At 41.7% G+C, this 18,744-nt stretch overlaps 1 protein-coding gene across 2 annotated transcripts in view; it reads left to right on the top strand.

The window, feature by feature from the left end:
* The first annotated feature begins 5,535 nt into the window (after positions 1-5,535).
* The window catches only part of Pip5k1b (phosphatidylinositol-4-phosphate 5-kinase type 1 beta), a 291,725-nt gene continuing 278,516 nt past the window's right edge, over positions 5,536-18,744 (top strand). For both annotated transcript variants that reach the window (XM_046459397.2, XM_046459396.2), the window contains exon 1: positions 5,536-6,018. The gene's annotated coding sequence lies outside the window, so the exon portion shown is untranslated. The remainder of the gene's footprint in view (positions 6,019-18,744) is intronic.

Raw genomic sequence — 18,744 nt, 5'->3', positions numbered from 1 at the left:
AGAAAGAAGGTCTTTTTTTTTATTTAATTGATTTTATTTTTTTAAATATATGACAGCGGAATGCATTACAATTCTTATTATACATATAGAGCACAATTTTTCATATCTCTGTTTGTATATAAAGTATGTTCACACCAATTCATGTCTTCATACATGTACTTTGGATAATGATGTCCATCACATTCCACCATCCTTGCTAATCTCCTGTCCCCTCCCTTTCCCTCCCACCCCTCTTCCCTATCTAGAATTCATCTATTCCTCCCATGTTCCCCCTCCCTACCCCACTATGAGTCAACCTCCTTATATCAGAGAAAACATTTGGCATTTGTTTTTTTTGGAATTGGCTAACTTCACTTAGCATTATCTTCTCTAACTCCAATCATTTACCTGCAAATGCCACGATTTTATTCTCTTTTATTGCTGAGGAATATTCCATTGTGTATATATGCCACATTTTTTTTAATCCATGCATCCACTGAAGGACATCTAGGTTGGCTCCACAGTTTAGCTATTGTGAATTGTGTTGCTATAAACATTGATATGGCTGTGTCGCTGTAGTATGCTGTTTTTAAGTCCTTTGGGTATAGACTGAAGAGAGGGATAGCTGGGTCAAATGGTGGTTACATTCCCAATTTTCCAAGAACTCTCCATACTGCTTTCCATATTGGCTGCACCAATTTGCAGCCCCACCATCAATGTATGAGTGTGCCTTTTTCCCCACATCCTCACCAACACTTATTGTTGTTTGTCTTCATAATAGCTGCCATTCTGACTGGAGTGAGATGATATCTTAGAGTAGTTTTGATTTGCATTTCTCTAATTGCTAGAGATGATAAACATTTTTTCATATATTTATTGATTGATTATAGATCATCTTCTGAGAAGTGTTTTTTTGGTGCTTAGCTTTTTGAGTTCTTCATATACCCTGGAGATTCGTGCTCTATCTGATGTGTGGGAGCTAAAAATTTGCTCCAAGATGTAGGCTCTCTATTCACCTCACATATTGTTTCTTTTGCTGAGAAGAAACTTTTTAGTTTTGAGTCCATCCCATTTATGGATTCTTAGTTTTAATTCTTGCACTATAGGAGGAGTCTTATTAAGGAAGTTGGGGCCCAATCCCACAAGATGGAGATTAGAGCCTACTTTTTCTTCTAATAGATGCAGAGTCTCTGGTTTAATTCCTAGGTCCCTGATCCACTTTGAGTTGAGTTTTGTGCATGGTAAGAGATAGGGGTTTAATTTCATTTTGTTGCATATGGATTTCCAGTTTTTCCAGTACCATTTGTTGAAGAGGCTATCTTTTCTCCAATGCATGTTTTTGGCATGAGAAAGAAGGTCTTATGGCTCCTGGTTCAGTGTTCTTTTTAATTCTCTTATGTGGAACAAGAAGATGAATAGAAATAAGAAAAGAATTACGTACCAGAAAGAAAGCAAACAAGCAAAGATAGAAGAAAGGGAAGACAGAAGAGAAGGAAGGGAAAGTGAGCAAACTTGAGAGTAGAGAACATGGGATCCCCATGGTAAACTAGCCCTCTGAAATTAGAAAATTAAGATATATAGGGAGCCAGACACAGTGGTGCACATCTGCAGATGTGCACATCTCATTTGATAGAAAGACCCAGAAAGGATTTGTAACTAGGCTAAAGTCCCATAGTTACAAAGTTAAAGTCCCATAGTTACAAAGAATGTGTCTGTTCTAGAGAAACCTGGTCCCCATGTATTAGAACTAGCCACAAGATGCTGTGAGACTGAAGAAAGATTCAGGATTGCACAGAGCAGAATCCACTGGGGACTTATAAACACAAGTGTGTCTTGGTCGCCAGCAAGATTGATGGATCATTTGAGTGTGAGGGAGGGGGATTCTACTGTGGTCAGGACAAAAACAGCTTCATCCAAACCAGAATGTACCTGAGTTATCTCAAGCTAATATCAAAGACATCAGGCATATTCCTGACAATGATCACATTAGGGTCTGGTTATAAAGTTCTGGGAAGCTATGTAGGAAAAACAGATGAGGGTTACTCAGGGCAATCATGTGGTTTCAACTTACTATGGCCTCAAGGTGGCAAGAAGGCAAGTCAAATTGAATCCTCACTGTATTGGTTATCTAATGTGGTATAATAAAGCACCTAGAAGCTCAACGGGTGATGTTATTGATGTTATCTCTGGACAAAAAAAAAAAAAAGTTGCCACCAAGCCCTTCTATTCTTTTTCCATACATGCTGCCCATAAAATCAAACAGCAGAGTCTATTCCCCCCTTCCTTGAATCTAGTTGGTCTTGGTGCTTGATTTGCCCAATTGAACAAACCGGAAATAATGTTTCAGCACTTCCAAGCTCAGTCTTTAAGAGAACTAGCAATTTCCAGTTTCCCTCTCTTAGAAGCCATGAGCCACAGATATCTGACCACTTTGCTGTAAGGAAATTCAAGCCACCGCATGGAAAGTAAGCGGTTGTGTGGAGGACTGAGATGCCTGACATGTGAATGAAGTCTTCTAGGACCTTCCAGCTCTGTCTGGCTGCCAGTTAAATGCAGTTAAGTGAGTGATCTTAGCCTTTGCTCAACTGAGCTTAGTTGACCCACAGAGTCATGAGAAATAGTAAGTAGCTGGTTTTTTGTTTGTTTATTCATTTGTTTGTTTGCCTATAAGTTTTGGCATGCTCTGTAATGTAGCACTAGATAATTGAGGTAGTAGCTTACAACAGTACCCATCTATTATCTGTCATGAGTCTATGGTCTGGTACATGGTCTTATGGTCTGAATGAAGCCTGACTGATCTCATTTGGACTTGCTAGTGCCTCTGAAGTCAACTGAGGGCTGGCTAGTCAAAGATGGCCTCAGCCACGATGACTTAGCTCCAGCCTACAGGGTCTTTCTTTCTCCAGCAGGATAGCTCTCTTGGTGATGGCAGAATTTCAAAAGTAGATGCAGAAATGCACCAATATTTTCCAAGACTTCAATTACATCAAGTCTGCTATTGTCCCATTAGTCAGAGTTAATCATATGGTTGAACCCAGAGTAGAAAGGACAAAGTGTGAAGGGAAGACCCTGAACAAAAGGAAGTCTTTAACTAGGGATCATTAAAGCTATTAAATCTACTACAAGGAACCCATGCATGTTTCTCATAGTAAGGGTTGTATTAAATAGCAGTTTAAACATTTTGGACTACGATCTAAAATCAACTGGAAAAATTACATTTGAAGTCAGGTAAAATGAGTAGGTGAACATTTTCTGATTTTTAATAGACTTCCAGATTTTCTGGCCAAGTCACTATTGCTAGTTTTATTGGTGTCATTTCATTTCCAATAGAGGAATAACTTTCCTAAATTGCTATTTATAGAGTTAATGATAGAATCAGGAATAAATCTGGGTTTCACACTACATGATCCCTTATTTTGCTAATTCACAGTAATGATGCTATCTTAAGGCTTTGTAGAGTTTCTTAGAATCCTGTTTCATAGAGCTGGATCTCTAAATAGCCTGTGGGCAGTTTGCTTTGTAACTTCTGTTTGGAAACCTAAAGCTATATTCATCTGTGCTTTACAAAAGACAGTCAGTATTGTGCTCTAATGGGAAAGGAGGACAAAGGGTGTAGGTACAACTGTGCATTCATATGTAATATGTGTGACTACTTCTAATCTACTGTAATTTCATTAGATTTGGTTTTACCCATTTTCACCTCTCCTGTGTTACCAGAACTGACTTTGAATTTTTATTTACTACCATATTTCTGGGAAGCAAATTCATTTTCCACTCCTTGAATTTCAGAGTAGAAATGAGGACCAAGGAAGAGGAGACTGGGATTACCCCTCCCAGATCCCACACTAGTAGGCTATTTACAGTGGTGTGATACTGCCCCCTACACAGAGATTCAAAACAGTCAGTTGAACAATTCTTTGGATCTATTCCTTTGTCCTCCACCACCAGCTCTGTTGGCCTTTCTTGAAGTTTGTTAATCCAGCAATTCTGTCATTTTGGGGGCTCAGGAGTTTGGAATCAAATAAACCATGTTCTAGGATTCAGGTCTTTGGCATTAATTTTCTTATCTGTAAAGAGAGCAAGCTGGACTAGATGTATATTCCTGCTCTAAACTTTAAAGAGTAGGATGTCAGGATAAAGACACAAGTCATAGGGTCCTAAGCAAATGATGCCCTAAATCTCCAGTAATGGCCAGACACACCTGGAAGAAGTAGACTGGAAGACAGCCAAAGAATCTCATATATTTGTTATGCCTCAAGAAAACTGAAAAGGAATAATTGATATTGTTATTAAGGAATTATTGCACTCATTCCAGGCTGATAGCAAACTATAACAAACTCACTGAGATGGGGCAGGGAGATATAAAGATTTCAAAACTAGAAAGTGATGCTCCTTTGCAGAAAACTAAGAGTATCCTTTCAAGCAAATTCACTTTGGTTCACCAAAGAATATTTGGCAATAAGGATCACAAAATACTAATCTTTCCTTGTCAGAATGTATCCTGCGTTTTCCATCAAATGTTGGTATTTTGGTTTATTTTGTTAAGGAAGGGAAAAGTGGAAGGAAGCGATGAGGCTGAGAAACACCATTTGCTTCGATTCAGTTGGAATGGATCTGCTACTTTTCGGTTCTCAGTAAGAGAATTTTTAGTTTAGCTTCCACGAATTATTATTATTTTTATTTTTAATAAAAAAAGCATTATTATTATTTTTTAATAAAAGGAGTCCTTTAGATCTCACCCTAACCTCTTTGCACCTAAACTGACATCAGGTGAGTTTACAAGTGCCCCCAGCCGGAGGAACACTATTGGTTGGATTTGGCATTCTCACAGGTCGCCTTCCAACCTTCTCTCTCCTAGGACCCTCTCGCCAACCTCTCTCTCTCTACCTGATGGGTAGGTCTTTTTTCTTTCTTTCTTTCTTGTTTTTTTTTGTAGATGGACACAATATCTTCATCTATTTTTATGTGGTGCTGAGGATTGAACCCAGTGCTTTACACATGCAAGGCAGGTGCTCTATCTTACTTCCTGAGAACACCTACTATCCTTAGAAGGAGAGTAGCCATCACCTTGAAATCCTGGCCTGTCCCTTCCGGGTGTAGAGGGACACCTGGGCTTAAGTGCGGTCTTCGACCCAACAGAGCAGTACAGCAGACGGATGATCAGACGTAGCCAAGTTCAGTGGCCTGTGGAAAGGGGTCGCCGCATCACAGACACAGCCTTGGTGAGCCGCGCTTCAAGACTTTGAGAACCGCCAAGAAGCCCTAGCCTAGACCTGCAGCTCTGGAGGAACAGACCACTTCTCGGGGACCGCCCACCTCTGCTCTGGGTCCTGGACACCCGTCTGCGGGACCGGGCGCCTAGTCCCCATGCACCGACTCCAGCGCGCAGACCAACTGCGGCGGACAGTCCCGCCGTGGTGACTGCTGCAAACCGGTCTGGCTTCCCTGCAGGGCGTGCGGGGATGGAGCAAGGGGGTGGAGAGAAAAGGGGAAGAGCCTGGGCGGCCGGCGGGCGGGGCCTGCAGCCTCCGGGAGCCGCGGCAGCCGCCGCGCAGCCTGCTCTCTCAGCGCTTCACTCCTACTCCGGCGCGCACTGAGCGGGGACCCGCGCCCGATCCCGGCGAGGGGCGCCGCTGCTCCTCGGCCTCGGGTTCCCGAACTCGCCTCGCCGCGGCTGTGCCCGGGCGTGGAGCTGCTCTGACCTGCAAGGTTTTGGTGGTCGCTCGCTGCTCTGTCTGGCCGGAGGACTGGCAGGGAAGGAAGGGGAAAGCGGGGACACACATACACAAAAACACACTCGCCGCGGCGCGCGCGCATTGCACACTCGCAGCCGCGCGCCCCCGCCGAGGCGCGTCCGGGGCGAGTTTGGCCGCGCGGCTCCGGCCCCGGCACCTGCCGGTCCCCACCCCGCCGACCTTCCAGCTCCTCGCCTGCGACGCTCTCCCTTCGCCCAGGGAAAGCAACAACATCCCGATAACTTGGAGGCTGTGGCGCAACTGGTCTCAACAGCAGAGGCTCACTGAGGGCTGCCCGGGTGAGGTAAGTTTCCTGCGCGTCCCCGGCCCCTCCCCCCTAGACTCTCCCGAGCGACCAGCGCTCGGGGGCTCAGTGTTTCTGGTAAAACCTGACGGGTCTCTACCATGTCATTTCGCCAGTCTGCGTTGTGCTGAAGGCGACGTGGAGGGGGCGCCCGTGGCCACCGAAGCGGGACCTTGGTTCCTTGGGGGCCACAGCTGCGCGCTCCCCGCTGGTACCCACCGACTGGTCCCCCGGGTCCCCCAGGCCTCAGAGACACTCAGCTATCACTCTGGGCTCACTTAATCTGGAGCCCCTTTCCCTTCTTCGGGGAACCTGCAGAGTTTTGGCAGCAGAAGGAAAGGTCTCTCCACCGCTCTCCCCTGGTACCAAACAGAGGCGAACTTGTTAGGTTGCCCTGGGATCTCAAGAGGGGCTTGTGAGTCGGTGTTCTGGTCGTTTCTGGCTCCGGAGCCGGATTGAACAGGTGCGGTATGGTTTCAGCTTAAATGCAGCAGGCGACTTCTGCGTTTTCCAGCTCTCTTCCCCAGCCGGTCAACATGACGCTTCAACATCTGGGGCGGGGGGCAGGAGTGTGGGGCAATGAGAAGGGAGAGTGCCGGGATTTAGTGTGCCATGCCGGTGCCAAGAGTCGCCAGAAGAGAAGACAACAAATGTCTGCTTATCTCTCATCTATACAGATGAGCATGTTGTCATTTCATCACCACCCCCCCCCACCCCGCCCCCAGCTCGCTGGTCTCTGGTGCCCAGTATGATTGGGTAGAAACCTGTTCTGGAGAAGTTGTTTGGGTAGGTTGATGAATTTTTCATCTATTCTACTGAAATCAGAACTCCGAACAAGGAAATACTAGTTACTCTGACGCTTTGAAAGAGAGAGTGTGGCAGACCAAAAAACAACACCCCTTGCCACTACTACTTGATGACATTCTCTGCCTGCTTGGTACCCTGGATCTAAGGTGAATGATCCTTAGGGGATGGGGTGAGAGAGACAAAGAATGTGTTAATCATGTGCAAGGAAGAAGTGGACCCATATCAGTACTCTCAGCGTTGGTTTGGGAAACCCCTTTTGTCTCGTGAAGAGGCGCATCCATCCAGAGACTTTCCCCCTTGTTTTCGGTGGGGAGGCTGGAGTGTTTTGCAGTTAGTTGTTGGAGTGAAGAAAAGTCAAAGGAGTGGTTTCATGAGGATTCTAATGTGATGAAGTAAATAGTGTTCATGGAAGCTTGTCAGAGCATTCCCAGCTGAAAGGAACCCTAGGAATAAACCTTTCCCATCCAGGTCCAAGCCAGCAGCAGACTGAGCCTCAAGTGTCCTGTAGCATCTCAGCTGAGGGAAAGGGTCGCCTCCCTTTATGTGAACGGAGGCTTACAAGAATTGATGAGAAAGGTGCTACATCTGAGCCTGATGTGTGATCATGTCTTAGTAGGGAAGGAAAACTGCAGAGAACTGAAGGATAAAAACCACATTACATTTATGTACAAATTAAGAAGACTTTAAAGATTTAATTTTAAAATGTTTTTCATTATTCCCATTCCATTTCCCAGGGAGATAGGGCAAAGATTATTAACCACATGTTTATAGGAGAAATGGGAGGAAAAATCAGATTAAGGAATTTATCACTGTAACAAGTGGTTAGTATTAGAGTCATAGCCAGGTTTGCTGTCATAACCCAGTGCCACCTCTGTACTTCTGCCTTTTTTTGTGGTCTGTACAGTCTCACTCTGAGTAACTGTTCACGTTTTACAAATGAGGAAACTGAGGTTTAGATAAGTGGTGGGAGTTTTCCGTGGTGCTACATCTAATTTTGTGGAATTTACAAGGCAAGAACTCATCTCCTTTTGTCTCATGAATTGTTTTGTTTTCTTCCCTTGTTCTATTTCTATTTTGATGAGATACATCTTGAATCCTGTAATGCACCAGAGACTGTTAAACTTGCCAGCTGCTGACCCAGGTTCCAGCTCTAAGTATTACATTTAGATCATCTTACCTCCAAGTCTCAAGTCTCTCATAAAACAAAAGGTTCATATTAAATTATGTTTCTTTTTCTAGTTTTAGGATTCTATAACGTTGACCAATGTATTTGTAAGCCAATGGTATGGTTTCTTTTAGGGGAATCCAAAGTTTTTTTTACCCTCTATCAACTAAGGGATATAACTAATTTATTCCACCTTTAATTTACTCTTCCCTACTTACACCACATCCCACTTGATGATGGGAAAGAAAAATAGAGGTGTGCTTTAGCTTAGTATCTATGTTGATCAGTACTTTTATTTGACTTGAAAATATTGGTGGGCCAATGTGCTCTAAGATGCATGTTGGTTGAATACTCCAAAAGTAAGCTCCGGCTTTTCTTTTAAGATTTGGAACCTGCATATAGTAAGTACTCTGTTGAGTAGCTCTGTTGAATAAATGAAGGAGGTGAATGAAATCATTCATAAGGAAAATATACGCTGTAAAACATAGACAGCATCTCATCGTGTAAATTCCCAGCACATAGGATAGTTTACCTACAAGAGGTGTGTCTTCTGAAGCAGGTACAGGAGCCCATTGTTCTCTTTCCTGAGTTCATGGCATAAAGAAGAGTTTTCCTTTCTCCCTATATGCAGTAGACTCATGCATCTGTATCATGTTCTTTTGTTTGCCTCTCTCCTCTTGTTGTTGGTAATGTATAGCTGGCTAAAATAGGACATTGACTTGTGCCATTTTATGAAAGGGCATACCTTGAGATGAAGGTACCAACTGCTCTTTTTTATATGTGATATTGCATAAATTTCAGCAGATGCTAATACTAATTTGTGGTTTCAGAGGGGAAACCTAATAAAAACAACCTTGTTTCTGTTCCCTTTAAGAATCCTCTTCTCTTCCCACCCCTCCTTCCTTTGTACAGAAAAGTGGTGAGTTTTTGTTTGTTTGTTTGTTTGTTTGTTTGTTTTATGTCGGGAAAGAATGATGACAAGGAATACAATAGATGGGAAATTTTAACTCCATTTATATAAGGGATTGAGGTATATTCCCTTCTGATAAAAAAATTCAAATTGTCACAAGTTTAAAGACACATCTTTCATAAGTAAGAGGATTGAAACTTAGGAGCTAAACTGACTTGCTGGTGGTCACAGGAATGATAGTGGGAGGGGTCAGGGTCATTATGAAATTCCTAAGGAGATTTGTATTCAGAGCTGTGCCAGGAGCTCTATGGTGAAGGCACATGGTTCACTTGTAGAAATCATAGAGGTTAGCAGAAAACTGCAGTTTGCTAGTAATATTTAGAGAATCATTATATTTTTAAATGAGTTAGCACTCATATTTTTAAATTGCTTGTCCATTTAAATACCATTAAGGAGAAAATGTTTGCCCATTCTTGTCTATTCACTATGATTCTCTTACATATATTAGCAGACTCAGAATTAATACTTTGCTGAGCAAGTGCTTGAAGAGAGGGAATTGTTTGTATAGAATCATAAATGTATGCTGGTTTTCTAAGCTTCTCTTCCTGGTAAATAAAGCCAGAAGCAAAAGGTGGCCCTGTCATCCAGCCAGTAAAGTCATAAATATGTATCCATTTAATTTGCATTTGCATTTTGCTTGTACTTTTGTTAAATGGTGAGTCAGAACATTTAATATCCTGGAAAACTGATTGTTTCCCCCTATGGCTAGAGCCTTAAGAGTTATTCTGTGAAACAGCAAGTCCTAAATGTATTTGTTGTGGAAATATTTTCTCTTTGTATAAAGTCCACTTCCTCGAGCTGGAAGGAGTCCTTTTATTTTTTTAGAAGCTGCCCAGTTAGAACTGTACATTATGTAGCTCAGCTGTTCATTTGTGGTCTTATCTATGGATCAGGATGTATTTCTTCTAAATGCCAGGGAAATTGGTAGTGGTGGTGGTGGGGGAACCTGGCATGTGTTTATTTAGGGTTTTCTCCTCCTTTGTAACAAATCAGCTTTAAGCTTAACTTATTGATGAAATTTTTCTAAGTACTGTGTCATAAACAATTAGCAGCCATTATCAAATAATTTTTTTAAGCCAAGTCCTTTCAAAATAAAAGATGAGCCTAGTGAAACAGGGTTGATTTTTGTACATTTCTTCTCGATGGTATCATCTTGTGTAGAGTTTTACCAGAAATCTGGAAAGGAGATGTTCACCCAGGAAATCACATGAATTCTACCCAAATTAGGTTACTTTGGAAAGATTTGAAACATGATGACTGGGACATGGTTGCTTGTTCCATGAGCAAACATTGTCTTGCTCTTGTCATTTGGAGTTAAGCCCACACTTGAATGAGCAACCTCAGGAAGTGTGCCTTCTCTGGGTAGCCTTCTACTGTACTGTTTGTGGGACTGAGTAGACAACGGGCAGGTAGTTTGGGGGGAGTTTACACAATTGGTGAACAATGAGTTCTTGAGACTCATTTTCCCTAATGTTGTTTATAAAGTCAGTTATGAAATTGCAATGAAATACAAAGCATTGTTTAGAATTGCTCCTCTTCTATTAAAAAAAAAAAAAGGTTGCATGTCTTCTCGGGGACAGTTAGGCAAGGACTGAAATTGTCAGGACTGGAATCTCAAGAAGCATAATTACCTTGAACTAGAACTAAAGTTCAGAAACAGGAGCATAGAAAGTTCATCTCTTTTGTGAGGAAAAAGGTGACATCTAAGCCTTCTCTACTCAGTAATGCGGAGCTAGGAGTCTAGGGAGGAGAATATTATAGGGGCCATAAGAATATGTTTCTTTACTCTGTGGATAGACTGGCACAAGAAATGCAATAGATTCAACACGTTGCATGATGGGTTTTTAACATTTAATACATGCTTTTCTCCACTTTCCTTTAAAAATTGTGCCTGCATTCAAAATCACATGGTCTTAGCATTTGGTAATAAGGAAACAAAAACAGCAGTTAGAAAATGAAAAGAAATACTGTAACCTTCTTGAGGGAGTAGTTGGAATATCATAGGTATTTGGCAAGTATTTATCAGTGTGAAAGGTTAGGCATCATGTTTTATTTATATTTATATTCTTGGAACTTAGCACTACATCTGGCAAATGGTAAGGATTTAATAAATATACTGAGTAATTCATCTAGATTAATAGTACTCTTCGAAATCTTGGGATGTTCTAATGATTTTAATCTTTTCTGAACCATTTTAGAAATATTAGGCAGGCTGATAGAGACTAGTTTCAGTAGTTTATAGTGGTGCTTCTTTTACTTATTTATTTATTTATTTTGGGTATTGGGGATTGAACCCAGGGGCACTTAACCACTGAGCCACATCCCCAGCCCTTTTTTATATTTGATTTAGAGACAAGGTCTCGCTAAGTTGCCGAGGCTTGTTTTGAACTCGGAATCCTTCTGCCTTAGCCTCCCAAGCTACATGCACTGTGCCTGGCCTTTCATTTTTAGAATTATTAACAGTAGGCATTTGATAGAATCCAACTTTTTAAAACTAACTCAACTAGGAATCATTTTTATTTATTTCTCTTTTTTTAGCAGAAGAGTAATGTACAAAATTTGTCTATTCTTCCTTTAAACATAGTAAACATGTTTTTAAAGCACTGAGAGAGACTTGAATAGTGAGTTTGGCTCAGGGTAATACAGACAAGAATGGACTTGAAAGTCCTCTAAGTTAATCAGTTTAAGTATCATGTCCTAGCCAGGCACAGTGGTACATGCCTGTAATCTGAGCTGCTTGGGAGGCTGAGGCAGGAGGATTATTAGTTCAAAGCCAGCCTCAGCAAAAGCGAGGTGCTAAGCAACTCAGTGATACCTTGTCTCTAAGTAAAATACAAAATAGGGCTAGGAATGTGGCTCAGTGGTCGAGTGTCCCTGAGTTCAATCACTGGTACCCCTCCCCACCAAAAAATGTATCACGTCCTCCTAGGTCTTCTTCAATCATATATCCTTAGAGGGGACCTTCCTCATGAGTTTTGTTCACTTGTCACAATGAGTACTTAGATGTTTGTGTATTTCACGTCTTTTTCTGTGACTTATGCCCATACTCACACTGAACCCCAAATTACACAGTCTTTGAGGACAGAGGTCATGGCTCTTTAACACTGTTTTACTAGTGGCTGGCACATAGTAGGTGCTCAGTAAATATTTTTAAAACAGAGCAAGTCTCATCTATCCTGCCAAGATAAAGTGGACTACCACCACAGTCACTAAAGCTTATTTCATTCAGCTATGAAGACAGTATTTGAATGGTTGAGATTCTAATTCTCTGTGTTAGAATGGTGACCCAGACTTCCAGCAGGAAGAAGCATTTTTTTATGAATAAATTTTGGCATGATTATGAGTGAAGTGTTCTCCTTATTTAAAGAGCAATTCCTTCATGTACTCTGACATGAATGTTGGAAAACAAAGTAGAAATGACCAAACATTGACTTAAACTTTCCAAAATGTTTAAAACGGATGCTTCCTATACATAAATCATAAACATACATGTGATTCCAAATGAAGACATCATGGACAATATACAAGGAAAATTCTGTGATATCTTATGTAAAGTTTGCTAATCTCAGCTGGTTTTTCTTTAAACATTAGATATTATCAATAGTCCCAGATCTTGGGAGAAGCCAAGACTATGGTTCTCAAAGTGTGGTCCTTGGACCAACAGTGTCAGCATCACTTGGGAGTTTGTCAGAACTGCAAATTCCCTTCCTCTACCTCAAACCAGCTGAATCAGGAACTCTGAGGATGAAGTTCAGCCATCTGAGTGTCAACAGACTCCACGTGAGTCTGATACATGCTCAATATTGGCAGTAAACGTTAAACCCGACTTCTGGAGTGTTCCGTATTCCCAGATGAATCTCGAGGTGTGCAAAGAAGATGCCATCTGGCAGCTTATCAGAAATACCAGGGAAAAAATGAAAAATTCTCTTTCTGCCAGTCGTGGCTTTTCTTAGAACCATGTGGATCACAAGAGAACAATTTCTTGTGACTGGATTGGGTGACTAGAACTTCAGATAGTTTATGGAAAAGGTTCTGATAGCCACCGGCTCTGCCAAGAGGTGCATACCCCAGGATTGGGAGATGATTCAGGGAATGTGGATGATGAGGGTAAGCCCCATGAAAAGATGTATGTTTGGGTTTTGTTTCAATAGGATGCCCAGGTGGGAGGAAAGGTTTTCAGAGCTCGTGATTGTGTTTAGGAGGAAAAACAGTGGTTTTATGACAGTTCTCAGAGTATTTCAAATCAGTTCAATACACTAGATATTGATGAGTCTTTTAGCTAAGGCAATGCCAGGTGCTAAGGAGTATACCAAAAAGCAAGTACAAATGTGGTCCTTTTAAGGAGATTGATTTGGTTGAGAACTCACTCCATTCCAAGCACTTCTCAAATGGTTTTAGTTTTATTTTCCCCATGTGCCTGCAAGGTGGGCTGCAGCATCCTCCCCCATAGATAGGGAAGTGGAAACCAAGTCAGTTAGCAACTTGCTCATGAGCCCAGAGCCAGTAACGGATGATGCTAAGTCATCATCTAGTCCTGGGTTTTGTCATTTTAAAGCCCACACTCCTTTGCTCTTATGTACCAGTGTCTCAAATGGAACTTTGGAATAAGAATATGAAAAAGAAAATTGTAAGAGAATATAAAATTTATGTCTGCAACCTAGATGTGTCTGTTTGGCTGACTGGCTCTCTCGTGTTCTCTCTCTCTCTCTCTCTCTCTCTCTCTCTCTCTCTCTCTCTCTCTCTCAACTCTGGTCATTCTACACATCCAAGCCCAGAATCTTGATCTTTTCTCTCCATATCTAATGCATTTGAAAGATTCCCTGCTCTGAGGTACACTAGCCACCAAGTCACACAAGCAGAAACTTGGGAGCTTTTCTTGGCTCCATCCTTTTTATCCTTTGCATCTAATCTGTTACCATTTTCTGTTGATCTTGCTCTCTGAAATCTCTCTCATCCATCTGCTTCTCATCATTTCTGTAGATTCCCTCTCAGCTTCTCATCTCTGGTGGATGGTGGCCAGAGCCTCACTGGTCTGCATCCACTGTGACCTTCCTGTAACCCATTACTCATGCTGCAGCCAGTATGCTTAAGATGACTTGAAGTACCTGAAACTCTGCTGACTGGAGCTTTTCCTCCTGTGCCCAGCTGAGCCCTCGTGGAACATTCTAGCCACAAGGGATTTCCACATTGGTGGCCTTTTGCACTCCTGCACAGCCTCTGAGCACTTGTTCTTCCAAACAGCAACCTAGCCTGACACTTTGGATCCCCTGGAGTGCAGTCAGGTCCAGGTTCACAAGTACATTCAGCTGCTCTTACAGGTGTAGGACAAAAATTCCACTGTGGCTCTGGGAACTTGCCTAACTCCTCCGCATACCAGGTTTTTAAGGTGCTCTGAAATTTCTAAGGTACACTCATTTATTCTAACAAGGAACTAAAAACTACTGCCCCCAGCCACAGTTGGTAATACACTAGGGTTATTACAGTCCCAGCATCATGTTTGTGGCCACTGTAGCAGAGATGTGTTGCAACCACAGGCTGGGGATAAAATGCAATGCTCTTCCAAGAGGTGCTACCTCTGCCCCTTGGGTGGGCTTAACCTGGCCCCTCTGGGGAGAAGGCTCAGGTTACTTTGCACAGCTGGCAGTGTCAATAAAGAAGCATGGTTTGAAATCCACTTTCTGTACTTCCTCATAGTGGAAAACAGTTGAAATAGGTGGAGGAAAGATTCTCTGCATGGTTGGGGATTGGTCTGGTGAGAGAGACTCACGTAGATCTGCCTCAGACTATTCAGTGCCTCCCAGTGGGCCTGGAATAAAGATTTAGATCACTGATGTGGTTTCAGGGGCCCATACAGTCTGGGTCCTGCCTAGCTCAGGTGTACCACTCTGCCCCTCACTGTGTTCGGCCACACTGAGCACCTCCCTAAAGTCCATGTGTGACTCCTTCTGGGGAGTTCTTTACCTTGGTTGACCATGCATCAGATCAGTTCTAAGGGTACTTTTGGAAGAAGGCTTTCACCACCTACCCAGTCTAGGATAGGGCCAGCAGCTCTGATTGCAGGATTCATTTGGACCCATCTGGTCCTAAGTATCAGGAGAGTGAAGTCCCCATCTGTGAGCTTCTTCTCTAGTGCATCCTTAGCAGTTAACATAGTACCCACACATATAAAGCTTCATTGATTAAATAAGTCAATAAATTCCAGCACTTGCACACAAGTCCTTTTTGTAAATTTTTAATGAAGAAAGGAAACATATAGAGATCACAAATGAACCACCTTGTACTGTTGATCCTGCCCATGGACTTTCTGTGACTTTCTTTACCACCACTGAATCACAGAGCTGTCATGCTCAGCCTTTCTGCAATGGTAACTGTAACTCTTACTCCCAAGAAATGTTACCCCCAAATTCTGATTCGAAATACTTTGGAATGGACACTGTTGTCCTTGTTTACCTCTGGGGAGGTGAACTGGCTCAGAGTGTGGGGCGCAGAGATGGGAGGGAGGCTTCTCATTACAGACCATTTTTTAACCTCTTTGAACCCTATGTATGGATTGCTCACAATTATAAAAGTAAAAGGGAAGTCATCACAAGGGATGCAAAGAGATGGGAATCTGAGTTATTTAAAGAAAAGAAGATAGAGGTGTTATACAAAGGAGGCTGCCCTCAAAAAATGCTTGTCTTTAAGGATAACTTTTTACTTACTCTGCACATTGTTGGACAGTCATGTGGCTTCTGCTTAAGGGGATTCCACAGCATACAACAGGACTTAAAATCAAGTTTTCCTGATTGCTCTCATCCCAAGACATATCATTTAATCTGAATATAAAGGTCAGTATAACCTAATTCTTCAAGAGCAAAGCAGTTGTGGAGGACGGGTGAGTTGGAGCTTTCTCTGATCATCTAGGTGTCTTTAGGATTGGAATAATGGACAGGATTGTAGCATCATGTAGAGATTGGTTGATACAAATTGGCCTGGCTGAAGCTTGCATTGAATCTCTGCATGTGGCTTTGTCAGCTCCTCTGTCATACCTGAACAGCAAATAAAAGTGAAATACCAACCTGTCTGAGCTCAGGCTGTTGTTACAAACTACCACAGATTGGGTAGCTTATTAAAAACAGAAATTTATTTCTCACAGTTCTAGAGGCTGGAAGTCTGAGATCAGCTTGCCAGAATGGTCAGGTTCTGGTGACGGCTACCTTCTGGGCTGCAGACTGCCTACTTCTCATTATATCTTCACATGGGAAAAGAAAGGAGGGAGGGTGTTTTAGTCTCCCTTTATTAGGACACTGATCCCATTCCTGAGGGCTCTGCCCTCATGACCTAGTCACTGTCCAAAGGCCACATCATCTAGTGCTATCACATTGTGATAGTAACATTGTGGTTACGATTTCAATATGAATTTTGGGTAGATATAGTTGGTCAGTTTATGGCCCAGTTGGTGCTTTATAAAAAACATATTCTTTATTGACACATATAATATGTAAAATAAAATCAAAACAAAGGTTTCATGAAACAGCCCTCAACCATACTACATGACATGTGCTCTGTCATTTATGATATGTTCCTTCTCACCGCACCCACCACCTTCCAATCACTGGTCATGACCCACCAAGTAGATTTCATTCTTCATTAAAGGGTTCTGAGATGTGCAGTTCAGGAAGCATGAGTAACATCTTTGGTCCCCTCCATGCTTCTTGTGAGTTGTGCTCTATATCCTGTGCCATGATACCATGTTCAGTGCTCTTCCTATGAATTCATGGAGGATTGTGGTTAATGACTACCTACAGACTCTTCCTGCAAAGTTTTTTGTGGAGAAAGCCTGGTGAGACTTGGAAAGTAGGCACCTGATAGAATGTAAAGGAGAGTGGTCCTTGAGGCTGCCATATTTGTTACACAAGACTGAAAAACTTTAATAATGAAAGCCTATAAATAGGGGTATATCTATATTTTTTCATACAATGTTCACCTTAAAGTTTATGTTCATTTATTTTAGCAAGAACCAATACTGTCATTCTTAGTGTTACACCTAAGTTAAAAATGTTAAGCATAATTTGAAAATGTTATTATTTCTTTCTACCTGAAGTTCATTGAGACTTCCAGCCTGCTGTTTTTAATGGGCCACCCAAACACAAAACAAAAAGAGATCAACCAGGGCACTAAGGCCGGGTTTCTCAGACCCTTTGGGCGGGGTGTTTCTCTTCTAGAACAATGTTCTGTTTACAAAGGATTTGTGTGTGATTTTTTTTTTTTAAGTGCCAACATGTACTATGGCCAATTTTTCAACAGAAAATTTTCCCAAAGCTGTGACATCTTTCCCTAATTTTTTACGAAATCTTACAGAAAAGAGTAAGTCTGATGATTTAAGATGTGTTCGGGGTTGCAAGGCTCTTTGCCCCGCATCAAATGACAGGGATTTTTTTTTTTTTTAAAGTTTTGAAACTCTTACCTGCCTTTTATAAATTGATTTGAAGGGGCTTTACTTCTAAGGCTTTTAGCAATGAGCCTCTTCACTAATGTTTTGATATTGAGAATCTGTTGTGATCATGGGAACCACATGATAACCATACTGTCTTAACTGTGGTTGCACTAAAGACTCCTATTATTCTTCTTGATTAGTATTTTTTTAAAGGGTGGGAAGAGTTTTTGAGGGAGGCCCTCAAGAATTTTACTTGTAAATCCAGTAAGCTTGGGTTTTTTTTTTTCTTTACTTAATTCATTGGCCAGTGCTTTAGTTAGGTTTTCATTGCTCTGCCCAAAATGCCTGACAAGAACAACTTAGAGGAGGAAAAGTTTATTTTGGCTCAGTTTCAGAGGTTCAGTCCACAGTGGGCTGACTCCACAGCTCTAGGCCTGAGGTGAGGCAGAACACCATAGTTGATGGGCTTGGCAGAACAAAGCTCAAGGCAGCCAGAAAGCAGAGAGGGGGTAGGGGAGGAAGGGGCCTTCTGTCTACAGGTGCCACCCAGTTTGCCTGTTCAAACTAGGAGGGAGCCATCAGGTCACGGCTCTCGTAATATAATCATTTCACTTCTGAATAGTCTGGCATTCACATAGGATCTTCTGGGTACACCTTGTATCCAAACCATAACACCCAGTGAAGAGCATGTTTTCCTTACATTCTGATTTTAGGCTGTTCAGATACAAAAAGTGCTACCTTTTAAATTTAAGATAGGCAGTTTACTTTTTTTTTGAAATATTGATGGTGAGTTTACTGCCTTCTGGTCTAAAGCAGGATTTCATAGACTTTTCAATTCACTTAGTGATAGTGGTGATAATTATGTTGATGACAGTTTCATTTTCAATGTGTTGTCACTTTGTAGATTATAGATTACCAAAGGTCTTCTCTATCCCTTGGAGAAATTGCAGAGAAGAATTCTCCAAATTTTCTTGATTTCCATCTTCCATTGGCAAATCTACCATAAAGCAAGTAAGGTGAATACTAAAACATTAACTTATTTTTAAAAGAGTGATGTGAACTAGAGTCTTCTTAGGCTTTTGGACTCATTATATTAAAATGAAAAAACAATTATGTCATGCTTCGGCAAGCTATTTTTAAATGATGCCCTTTTATTGTTTTTCCCAAGATAGATAGTTGAGACAGAGTGGAGAAGATTGATGGAGAGTAGAGCAAATGGGAAATCAATCACCCATGCTAAGGGTTAAGAGAGAAACATGACTTTTGTTTGTGTTTGTTTATAGAAGGCAGAATGGAAATTCAGCTTGTAAGATTTGTGTACAGTTGGGCTTCATTATTTAGCTTAGCAGTTTCTCAGAAACTCTCTCT

This window comes from Marmota monax, unplaced genomic scaffold (assembly GCF_021218885.2).
Source record: "Marmota monax isolate L192 unplaced genomic scaffold, Marmota_monax_Labrador192_F-V1.1 WCK01_AAM20220418_F8-fsc00059, whole genome shotgun sequence".
Taxonomy (NCBI): domain Eukaryota; kingdom Metazoa; phylum Chordata; class Mammalia; order Rodentia; family Sciuridae; genus Marmota; species Marmota monax.
Note: the sequence above shows the minus strand (reverse complement) of the source record. Positions and strands in the feature narration are given on the sequence as shown.